Source organism: Leucoraja erinacea, chromosome 34 (assembly GCF_028641065.1).
Source record: "Leucoraja erinacea ecotype New England chromosome 34, Leri_hhj_1, whole genome shotgun sequence".
Taxonomy (NCBI): Eukaryota; Metazoa; Chordata; class Chondrichthyes; order Rajiformes; family Rajidae; genus Leucoraja; species Leucoraja erinaceus.
The window spans coordinates 17,761,046-17,772,152 of record NC_073410.1 but is presented as its reverse complement, the minus strand read 5'-3'; positions in this window follow the sequence as shown (position 1 = coordinate 17,772,152).

Sequence of the window (11,107 nt, the reverse complement as noted above, 5' to 3'; positions counted from 1 at the left end):
GATTGGGGTGGGATGGTCAGAGTTCAAGAAACCTGGATAAGAGGAGAAGGGGAGAGGTTGAGAAAGCATGTGCACAGAAGGACAGGCTTGAAGAGGTGGAAGCCGAGAAGAGGTGGCAATGGAGACGGGGGAAGCGATACAAATTTAAAAGGAGTGTCAGGACGAGAGGAAGTGGAGATCGAGAAGGTCTGGTCGTCCCATTACAGGAAACACATGGAGGTTTTGGAGAGTTTGCAGGCGCTGTTTACCAGAATGATACCTGGATTAGATGGTTTCAGCTACAGGTACAGTATGGACAGACTTGGTTTGTATTCTCTGGAACGCCGAAGGCTGTGGGGAGACCTGATAGAATTAGATAGAGTTGACGGTCAGAATATTTTACCACAGGGTGGATACACAAAATACTAGAGGACACAATTTAAACGTGAGAACAGCAAAGTGTAAAGCAGGTTTCCGGGTCGGTTTACATAGTTTGGGGCCTGGAATGCGCTACTGGAGTTGTGGTGGAGGCAGATACGATTGTGATGTTGAAGATCCCTTTGGAGACCCTAATGCGTTGCGGGGAATTGACACATATGTATTATGTGTTGGCAGAGGAGATTAGTTTAACACGGCATCATGGTCAGCACTGGTCTTATAGTGTAGAATAGCCAGTTCCTGTGCTGTATGTTCCATGTTCAGAGGTCGCAATGGAAGAGGGGAGATACCGAGGGAGGAGTGTGTGAGAAAGGGGAAATGAGGGGCAGAGATGGACTGTGTTAGTTTGCCGAAGATGGATTGATACAGCGGGTGAAGGGGAAGGAGAAATAGCGAAGAAGGGAAGAAATAAAATACATCTTTGTTTATTTCCAATCACAATGGAAGGAAAGGACCAGACACAGTATCAGAAGCATGTGTCTCCGGAGATTATGGCCTCAAAAGTTAAGAATACCGAGCGGTCATTAGCGTCAACACCCTTCGTATCTCTATCAAATATATGACCCCATTCAGTATGGTCATTACACGCCCCCTCCCCAATTAACCAATCCCAATCTAGAATGGCGCCAGTTCCGTCCTCACGGACCCACCCCGCTCTACCGCCTGTTCTTACCTTTCGATCCATCTTTCAGAAAGTCTCTTCCGCTCGCCCTCTCCCTGGGATACTGGTTATCATTGATTGGGGCATGCCCTTTCTGGTCGTTCAGTCTATGTCCCTCCCCCGCGTGTTTGCTGGCCTTTCCGCGGATCACCCTCACAATCACTTCCTCCCTCATTCCCTCCCTCCATTCCTCCCTCCTTCCCTTATTTTTTTCCATTCCTTCCTCCCTTCCTCCCTTCCTTCCTCCCTTCCTTCCTCCCTTCCTCCCTTCCTCCCTTCCTTCCTCCCTCCCTTCCTTCCTTCCTTCCTTCCTTCCTTCCTTCCTTCCTTCCTTCCTTCCTTCCTTCCTTCCTTCCTTCCTTCCTTCCTTCCTTCCTTCCTTCCTTCCTTCCTTCCTTCCTTCCTTCCTTCCTTCCTTCCTTCCTTCCTTCCTTCCTTCCTTCCTTCCTTCCTCCTTTCCTTTCTTCCTTCCTTCCTTCCTTCCGACTTCCTTCCTTCCGACTTCCGACTTCCTTCCTTCCTTCCTTCCTTCCTTCCTTCCCTTCCTTCCTTCCTTCCTTCCTTCCTTCCTTCCTTCCTTCCTTCCCTTCCTTCCTTCCTTCCTTCCTTCCTTCCTTCCTTCCTTCCTTCCTCTTCCTTCCTTCCTTCCTTCCTTCCTTCCTTCCTTCCTTCCTTCCTTCCTCCCTACCTTCCTTCCTTCCTTCCTTCCTTCCTTCCTTCCTTCCTCCGACATTTTCGCCACCTCCAACGGGATCCCACCGCTAGTCACATCGTCGCATCAGCAACCCTTTCCGCTTTCCGTTCAGAACGTTCCCTGCGCAAATTCCTGCTTCGCTCATGCCTTCCCATGAAACCCATGCTTTCCCCACATACTATACAACCAGAGGCGATGCAACATCCAGGGATCCCGATTGTCCTTTTATGGGATGTAGTTTCACCTACATTTATATCCCTCTGCATGTATCTATAAATATTTCTAACTTTCTGTTTATCGCTCTGTATCATGCGTATGTAAATATACAAGACATTTCTTCAACTGTCTATCTCGCCCATTATCTCTCGTAGTCTCCTCTGTCCTAACTGTGTACTTCTATTTCCTTATCTCTCCATCTCTCCCTCTCTACCCCCACCTTACTCTCCACCTCTATCAACATATCCTTCTCCTCCCACTATATCTATATATTCTCGCTTTCTATTTCTAATTCTATTTGTCTATGTATTGTCCATTTGTCTCTCCTTTTTTTTAAATTCAATAATAGATCTCTACATGCTCTTGTCTATCCATCCATCCATCCATCAATTTCTCCTCTCTCACTATCTCTGTTTTCCGTCTCTCTATCTGCCTGTATGTCTGTGAATAGTTAATACCCGGCCATCTGATACCTCGCGGTTCCGTGATCCGAGGCGAAGAGCCCATGAGAAAATAGTGTGCGACAAACGGGGACAACACGAACCACATTTATCACGGTACAGAGCTCTGATCTGGTATCAAGTTCTATCTGTCTGCACCTGTCGCTCCTCTCTGTTCGCTGCAGTGTTGTTCAATGTGGCTTTCAACGTCAGGTTCACACACAGAGGGTGACATGATTCGTAGATGACGTGGGTGTTAATAGTCAAGTGAGAGAGAGAGTCAGGTAGTGAAAGTTAAAGAAATGAAGAAACAGATGGGAAGGGGAGGGGCGTGAGAGAGAAGAGAGAGAGGAGAGAGAGAGAGAGAGAGAGAGAGAGAGAGAGAGAGAGAGAGAGAGAGAGAGAGAGATAGAGAGAGATAGATCGAGATAGATAGATAGATAGATAGATATAGATAGATAGATAGATAGATAGATAGATAGATAGATAGATAGATAGATAGATAGATAGATAGATAGATAGATAGATAGATAGATAGATAGATAGATAGATAGATAGATAGATAGATAGATAGATAGATAGATAGATAGATAGATAGATAGATAGATAGATAGATAGATAGATAGATAGATAGATAGATAGATAGATAGATAGATAGATGAAGGAACTGCAGATGCTGGTTTAAACCGAAGATTGACACAAATTGCTGAAGTAACTCATGGAGACCATATCTCTGGAGAGAAGAGATGGTTGACGTTTCGAGTCGGGATCTTTCTTCAGACTCAAGAAAAATGATCTGTATCCGAAACGTCACCCATTCCTTCTCTCCAGAGATGCTGCTGGCCCGCTGAGTTACACTTGCATTTTGTGGAGATTGATATATGGTCATCTGTTGGAAATAACTGCTGATGCTGGTTTATATTGAAGGTAGACACAAAATGCTGTAGTGTTCAGGTTGTCAGATAAAGTCAATCAAAGGTTTCAAATGTATTTTATTGTCGCATGTACCAATTAATGTTCAGTGATATGCGAATTACCATACAGAGATGCGAAAAAACGTAACAAGACACACACCTACGTAAAAGTTAAGATATACATCCACCACAGCGCAATCCTCACATTCCCCACGTTCCTCACTATGGTGGAAGGCAATAAAGTCAAATCAGAGAGATAGATAGATAGATATGTGGTCAGTTGTCTGTCTCTCTGTACGCTCCTTCGTATATCTGTCTATCTGTCGACTTATCTCTATCTCTGAAGCTTTCTATGTTCTTCTGTCACTTATAGAATTATGCAATCGACCCCCCCCCCCATCCCCCCCCCCCCCCCCCCTCTCCTCTCTCTCTCTCTCTCTCAATCGCTCTGTATTTATCAGTCTCCCTATGGTCTATTGCTCTGAATCTATCTCTCCCTTTGTATTTCTCTCCCTACATTCCCTATCCCCATTGTCAGCTCTGTATTATCTCTCTCCGTGTCTCTATGCCAGTCGGTATAACTGTCTATCTGACAGACTCTATCAATCAATCTAGCAATTGATCAATCTATGTATTTGACAATATATAGGTATGTTACAAAACCTACCTGAATCGTGTCTGAGCATCTGGCCCACCTCGCGTGTGTGATTCTGGCGCTGTTTAGAGGGGGCGGGTTGAAAACGCGATTTTTACTAGGCTGTTGCAATCGAAAATGTTCAGCCTAGTAAATCATTAACGGAAAATCGCTGAAAGACCCCGGCGCAAAAGGTATTATTAGTTTTTATGGCCTTGTATAATAGTTATAGTAGTTTAAAAATCACTCTCTCAACCCGCAACCTCTCGCAGCCCCAGGGTTTTATAAAGCAAACAATTAAAGGTATGTACCTTATTTTTACATTGCATGGGGCTTCTGTATAACCCTGTATATAACGTTTTCTATAGCGAGTATTTCATTTTGGGCTCTTTATATCCCGCAGTATTTTTCTGGGCACTTGAGGGCACAAATCCAGCGCAATGTGAACGTTCTAAACCAGCGCGTTCACAGGAACCCATTAGAAAGCTGATTTAAATTGACTTTAATTTACATCAATTGAACACTAAATTCCTTCCATTTGGCCTATAAATTGATGTAAATGAGATTTTAAAATCATGTTTTATCGTGAATTATTTGTGAATATTATTTGGACACATGGGCTATTTAAAAATGTTAATCATTTATTAAGAAATGGATAGATGTTTAGATCTAGTAATTGAAGTTTGAAATTAGCTACAATTGGGTAACTAACTAATTATATGCTTTAATTTCAGGACATCCAAGTAAGATTATTTTATATTTGTTTCAGAATGGTTCAATCTACGATAACTGAAAATTTCATTCAGTTCTCTTAATTTTTAAGAAGGGTATGGGCTTTTGACTGTCCACGATCACAGCTTTTTTGTTATGTCCATAGAAAATCAATAGGGAACAAGATGCTAATTTCCGAGAATGAAAATGGCCATAACTTTTTTATTACTTGAGATATGAAAGTAAATTAGGTGTCAAATTAAACTTATTGTTATGCGTTATCTGATGGGATAAATTGCAGACTTGATTTTTTTAATCTCAAAATTTTGTAACATTGCTACAATATACACTTCATTTTGTTCGCTCTATCCGTACCTGCCTATAGCTTTGCCTTCATGCCTCCCGATCTGCCAATCTATCTGTGAAAATTAACTACCTGTCCACCTGACATCACGCGATCGGAGGCGCAATACCAATGAGAGAACAGTGTTGCCGCATTTTGGGGCAAAGGGGACCGCGGGGACGACAGGACAGAACTCGAATCTGGTATCGGATTCCACCCTCTGCAACCTGTCACTCCGCTCTGCTCGTTGTAGAATTGTTTATTATGGCTTTATACGTGAGCTTCGGAGACAGAGGTGGATGACAGTGTAGTTAATGCTGGTGTAGAGAGAGAGAGAGGGACAGAGAGAGACAGAGAGAGAGAGAGAGAGAGAGAGAGAGAGAGATAGAGAGAGAGAGAGAGAGAGAGAGAGAGAGAGAGGAAGAGATAGAGAGAGAGAGAGAGAGAGGGAGATAGAGTGTGAGGTAGAGAGAGGGCAGAGAGAAGAAGAGAGAGAGAGAGAGAGAGAGAGAGAGAGAGAGAGAGATAGAGAGAGAGAGATGAGAGAGAGAGAGAGAGAGAGAGAGAGATTATGACCAGTCAGTGAACGGGCCAGTGGATGATCGATACGATCCAGAGGAAGAAAAGATACTAGACAGTAAACTTGGAGAGGGCAACTGATATTTTTACACTATGGTAATGTATATATAATCAGACGCAGATAAGTAAATGCATAGATAGACGTATAGGTGGATAGTGAGAGCGATAGAAAGAGAGAGATAGATTGAGAGACAGGGATAGAGACAGAGAAAGAAACTGGAAAACAAAGGGATAGATACCGTGAGCCAGTCAGAGATATGGACATATAGATAGTGAGGCAGAAACATATGGATAGAGAGACAGCGAGACCTAGAGGCTGATAGTTAAAGCGATAGACGGGCAGGCAGACAGAAAGTGAGTGTGAACGATTTGACAGATCACAGATGTTATGGGGAGTAGACACGAGGACAGACGGAAATGTCTCTGCCCGAGGGAGCGCTCACTGTCCATGGATGAGGGAGTGAGGTTTTTGTGTGTCTTCCCCGTTCATCCGAGTCGCTGTGTCGACTCCAGGCGCACAAATACTGGGCCGATGAGTTCCCTTCTAAACCGGCGGACTTTAGGTGGAACTCTTTGTTGCTCGGTCTCTTTGCCGTAAAACCGTCCACCTCCCCCTCTGGCTGCACGTTTTTTACTCCTAATGAGATGAACAGGTTATGTGGCCCAACCCCTGGGTATTGTCTGTACCAGTACATATACTCAGCACCGCTACCGCCCTCGATAGTACACTCCATCTCCATCTTCTGGCCCGGAGATACCGACAGAGCGACAGGAGTCTGGTGGATCGTCACCGAGGTAGCATCTGGGAAAGAGACAGGGAGGCGATGAGTAAACGCCGAGACCCGGAATAAAGAGGACGACCCCTTTTTCCAAACGAGTCTACGCCGACCATCGATCACCAGTTCAAATCAGTTATGTGCTATTCCCCTTTCTGATCCACTCCCTACACACCGTGTGCAATTTAACGAGGGACAATTACAACCCCCGTCTGTGGGATGTTGAAGGAAACCGGAGCAATTCACAGGGAGAACGTACTAACGCCACAGTGACAGCACCCGAGGTCACGATGGAACCCGAGTATCTGGAGTTTATTCATCGTTTATGTGAGGCAGCGGCTCTCCTCAGTCTGTGGTAAAGACGAGTATCGAAGGAGAGATGATGGGAGACGGAAGAGGATGGGAGAGGGAAAGGGTTGCAACAGGGAAGAGGATGTGAGCAGAAGAGGAAGCGGAGACGAGACCGAGTTTATTGGACAAACAAGGTCAAAGAAGAGAGAGCAGCGAAGAAAGAAAGAATAGTTTGTTCACTTTCACTCACAGTGGGCGGAGAGGATCAGACGCAGTATCAGAAACATCTTCCTTCCGGGTTTGTTCTCTCATCAATGAGGGCAGGAGCGTCAACTCGCTCTTTGCCCATGTTAGACGGATTGTGGGTCGAACACGCCCCCCTCCTTCATTCGGACCAATCAACTTTCAGGTGTTGTACGTGTTCGTGCTACAGAACCCTCCCACGCTCTCTCGCCCCTTCCTCTTGTTCTGTATCGATTACGCCGCCACTCAAAACTCTCTCTCACGCGCAAACTGGTCGCCGTTGAACGGGCCCGTGCCCTGCATCCCTCCTTCTGTCACTGTTCCTCCTCCTTCTTCCAGAACAATCTCCTTCCAGTGCTATATGTCTTCCTTTCTATCTGTCAAAGCACCTGACTCTGTTTCTCTGCCTCTCTGTCTCACTGTCTCTCTGTCTCTCTGCCTCACTGTCTGTATATTTATCTACTTTTCTGTCTGTCTTTCACCCTACCTCTGTGTCTGTTTCTACATTTTAGATGGACAGTCATTCAGACAGACATACAGACAGACAAACGGACAGACCGATGGACGGAAGGACAGGCAGATGGGCTGCCGGCGGGCAGGAAGACAGGCAGGAAGACAGGCAGGCAGGTGGGTAGGTATTCTTCTTTCGTGTCCATCTTCCATGTTTCATATGTTGACATCGCTGTCATCGTCCGTCCTGAAAAGGATGCACGCTTCCTGCGACAATCGGTGGGAGCCATCACTTGTTGCAATAGATGATGGTGGTAGCAGAATTAGCTCGGGTTAATTTCAGTGGACGCTTCTGCTATGGGACCAGTAGGTAGGTAGTAACTGCTGATACTGGTTTGAACCAGTTCGACACAAGATGCTGTAATATACCGCGCAACCTGCCCGACCACCACGGGACCAACATCCGGGACGCCATCGCCGCCATCAGGAGCAGCTGTAACATTCACCGTCTCCCCGACTCTCAGCGCCTTCCCGGTCGATCTCGGGCTCGCACCACTGAAATTCCCGCCGTTGGCGACTATCACCGCCTCCCTGGAACAATCGTGGCTACCGCCGACTCTCATTATCTCCCCGGGGCCAACGACGCCTTTACGACCACCTTTGCCGCTCCCCGGCCGTCCGCTGATCAGATCTGTCGACGCTCTGTCGGCCGACCCGTACCTTTATTCCAGCCCCCACCGGTCTCCACCAGCGAATGCTCCGACCCCTGCCATTCCACCGCCCACCAGCAGGAGCAGTCGGCTCACCTGAATTCTTGGCTCAGCGTCAGGCACATAACGTCCACGTCGCATGTTCGTACACCACGTGGTCTGACTACCAGGGTCCTGCCATTCCCCCCTCCTGCAGGGAACCTCATTGGTGGTTCCACTGTATCTTCCCCTTCCCCCTCATTTAACCTGGTGGTACTAGCTTCTCCCCATGTGCAACGGTCCTCATGAACCGCCCCTCTCCGGCCCCCACCATCATCCCGAGGCTTCGCGGCAGCCTCCGCCCACTCACGATCTGTCCTCCACAGAGGCCTCTCTATCTATCTATCTATCTATCTCTCTATATATCTATCTATCTATCTATCTATCTATCTATCTGTCTATCTATCTATCTATCTATCTATCTATCTATCTATCTATCTATCTATCTATCTATCTATCTATCTATCTATCTATCTATCTATCTCTCTCTCTCTCTCTCTATATCTATATATCTCTCTCTCTCTCTCTCTCTCTCTCTCTCTCTCTCTCTCTCTCTCTCTCTCTCTCTCTCTCTCTCTCTCTCTCTCTCTCTCTCTCTCTCTCTCTCTCTCTCTCTCTCTCTCTCTCTCTCTCTCTCTCTCTCTCTCTCTCTCCGCAGACTAGTTGGGCCGAAGGGACTATTTTCGCGTTTTATCTCTAAATTCAATTAATCGAAACTTTTGCTAGGGCCAGTCTGATCCCGGAAACTCCTCTTTCTCCCCCTCTTCCATCAGGCAAGAGAGACAGAAGTGTGAGAACGCATACTTCCAGATTCATTGACAGTTTCATCCCGGCTGTGTTCGGGCAACTGAGCCACCGCATCAAGAAGAAAAGGCAGTCGTGACCTCGGGTATACCTCACTAAAGACAGTCGGGTCATCTTTCAAAGGGACTTTGCTGGACTTTATCTTGCATTAAATATCATTCCCTTTATCCGGTATCAGGAAACGATGGACGGCTCGATTATAATAACGTATAGCTTTTCCGCTAACTAGATAATATGCAACAAAATATCCCACACTGATATTTCTGTCCTGGGTATACTGCTCTATCAGATTGAGGCTAAACGCAAATTGGAGGAACAACAACTAATGTTTCGCTTGGGCAGCTTACCACCGAGCCGTGTGCATATTGATTCATTTTGGTTTAACAATTCTTACATTCCCTGTCTCACAAGCAAGTTCCGCATCCCTTCTTTCCTCTTTTCCCCCTTTCCTTCTTTCTTTCTTTCTTTCTTTCTTTCGTCCCTTCATTCCATGTTTCCTTCGTTCTTTCTTTACATTCCCTGTCTCACAAGCAAGTCTTTCTTCCCTTCTTTCCTTTTTTGTCTGCTTTCTTTCTTTCTTTCTTTCTTTCTTTCTTTCTTTCTTTCTTTCTTTCTTTCTTTCTTCTTTCTTTCTTTCTTTCTTTCTTTCTTTCTTTCTTTCTTTCTTTCTTTCTTTCTTTCTTTCTTTCTTTCTTTCTTTCTTTCTTTCTTTCTTTCTTTCTTTCTTTTTTTCTTTCTTTCTTTCTTTTTTTCTTTCTTTCTTTCTTTCTTTTCTTTTTTTCTTTCTTTTTTTTTTTTCTTTCTTTCTTTTTCTTCTTTCTTTTTCTTTTTTCTTTTCTTTCTTTCTTTCTTTTTTTCTTTCTTTCTTTCTTTCTTTTTCTTTCTTTTTTTTTTCTTTCTTTCTTTCTTTCTTTTTCTTTCTTTCTTTCTTTCTTTCTTTCTTTCTTTCTTTCTTTCTTTATTTCTTTCTTTCTTTCTTTCTTTCTTTCTTTCTTTCTCTCTTTCTCTTCTTTCTTTCTTTCTTTCTTTCTTTCTTTCCTTCCTTTCTTTCTTTCTTTCTTTCTTTCTTTCTTTCTTTCTTTTTTTCTTTCTTTCTTTCTTTCTTTCTTTCTTTCTTTCTTTCTTTCTTTCTTTCTTTTCTTTCTTTCTTTCTTTTTTTCTTTTTTTTTTTCTTTCTTTTTTTCTTCTTTCTTTCTTCACCTTTTTCCTTTCTTCTTTCTTACGTTTCTGTTCTTCGACTGTTCTGTTCTTCTCTGACCCTGCCAATTTCTTTCTTCTTTCTTTCTCCCTCTTTCTTTTCTTTCTTCTTCTCTTCTTCTTTCTTTTTTTCTTTTTTCTTTTCTTTACTTCTTTCTTTCTAACATTTCCCTCGGCTCCTCCCAACACCTGACAAGACCAGCACCGGTGTCACCCCTTGCATCGCCCGGCGTGGTTTATACTGGGCGCGGGACATCTGCCATCCGCCTCGGCGGGCCCTTGACTTTGATTTTCTCCCTCCCTATCCGGGAGGCAGCATAGGAAGTGAAGGGGGAGAGATAAGTTTGTTGTGCCTCCCACCACGCGAGGAGGAGAGGATGGCCGGGGTGTTGGAGTTGTTTGTGTGTAAATTGTGCGTAGTGTCTTGGGGCTAGTTTTTTGTGTGTATGACTGTGCAGAGTACAGACATTTCGTTTGAACCCCAACGGGATTCAAATGACAAATATATTGTATTGTATTGATGGCCCCTCCCCCTCCCACCATAGGGGGCGTGGCCTTTAATTAGGCAAGGCGACTTTAATTTGGCAAGGCAACTTTACTTAGGCAAGACACATTTAATTAGGCAAGGCGACTTTAATTAGATTATATAAATGTTTTCCGATTATGGAAAAAGGAGGTGCGACGAGACCTGGATGTACATCTGTTACTTGAAAGTATGCATGCAGGGACAGTCGGGAGTGAAGTACGGTAATGGCACGTTGACCTTCATTGCGAGTGGATTTGAGTGTAGAATCAAGGAGGTCCGACTGCAGTTGTGAAACCTCACTGGAGTTTTGTTTTTTTTTCTATTAATTTGAGGACATGCCATTCTTGCGTTGAGCGAAGTGTGTGCAACGTAGTTCCTCGCAAGGTTAACTTTCCGGGTTGGCCAGGAGACATATGTTGAAAAAATGCGTTTTCGTCCGGGCTTATATCAATCTGGGATTTA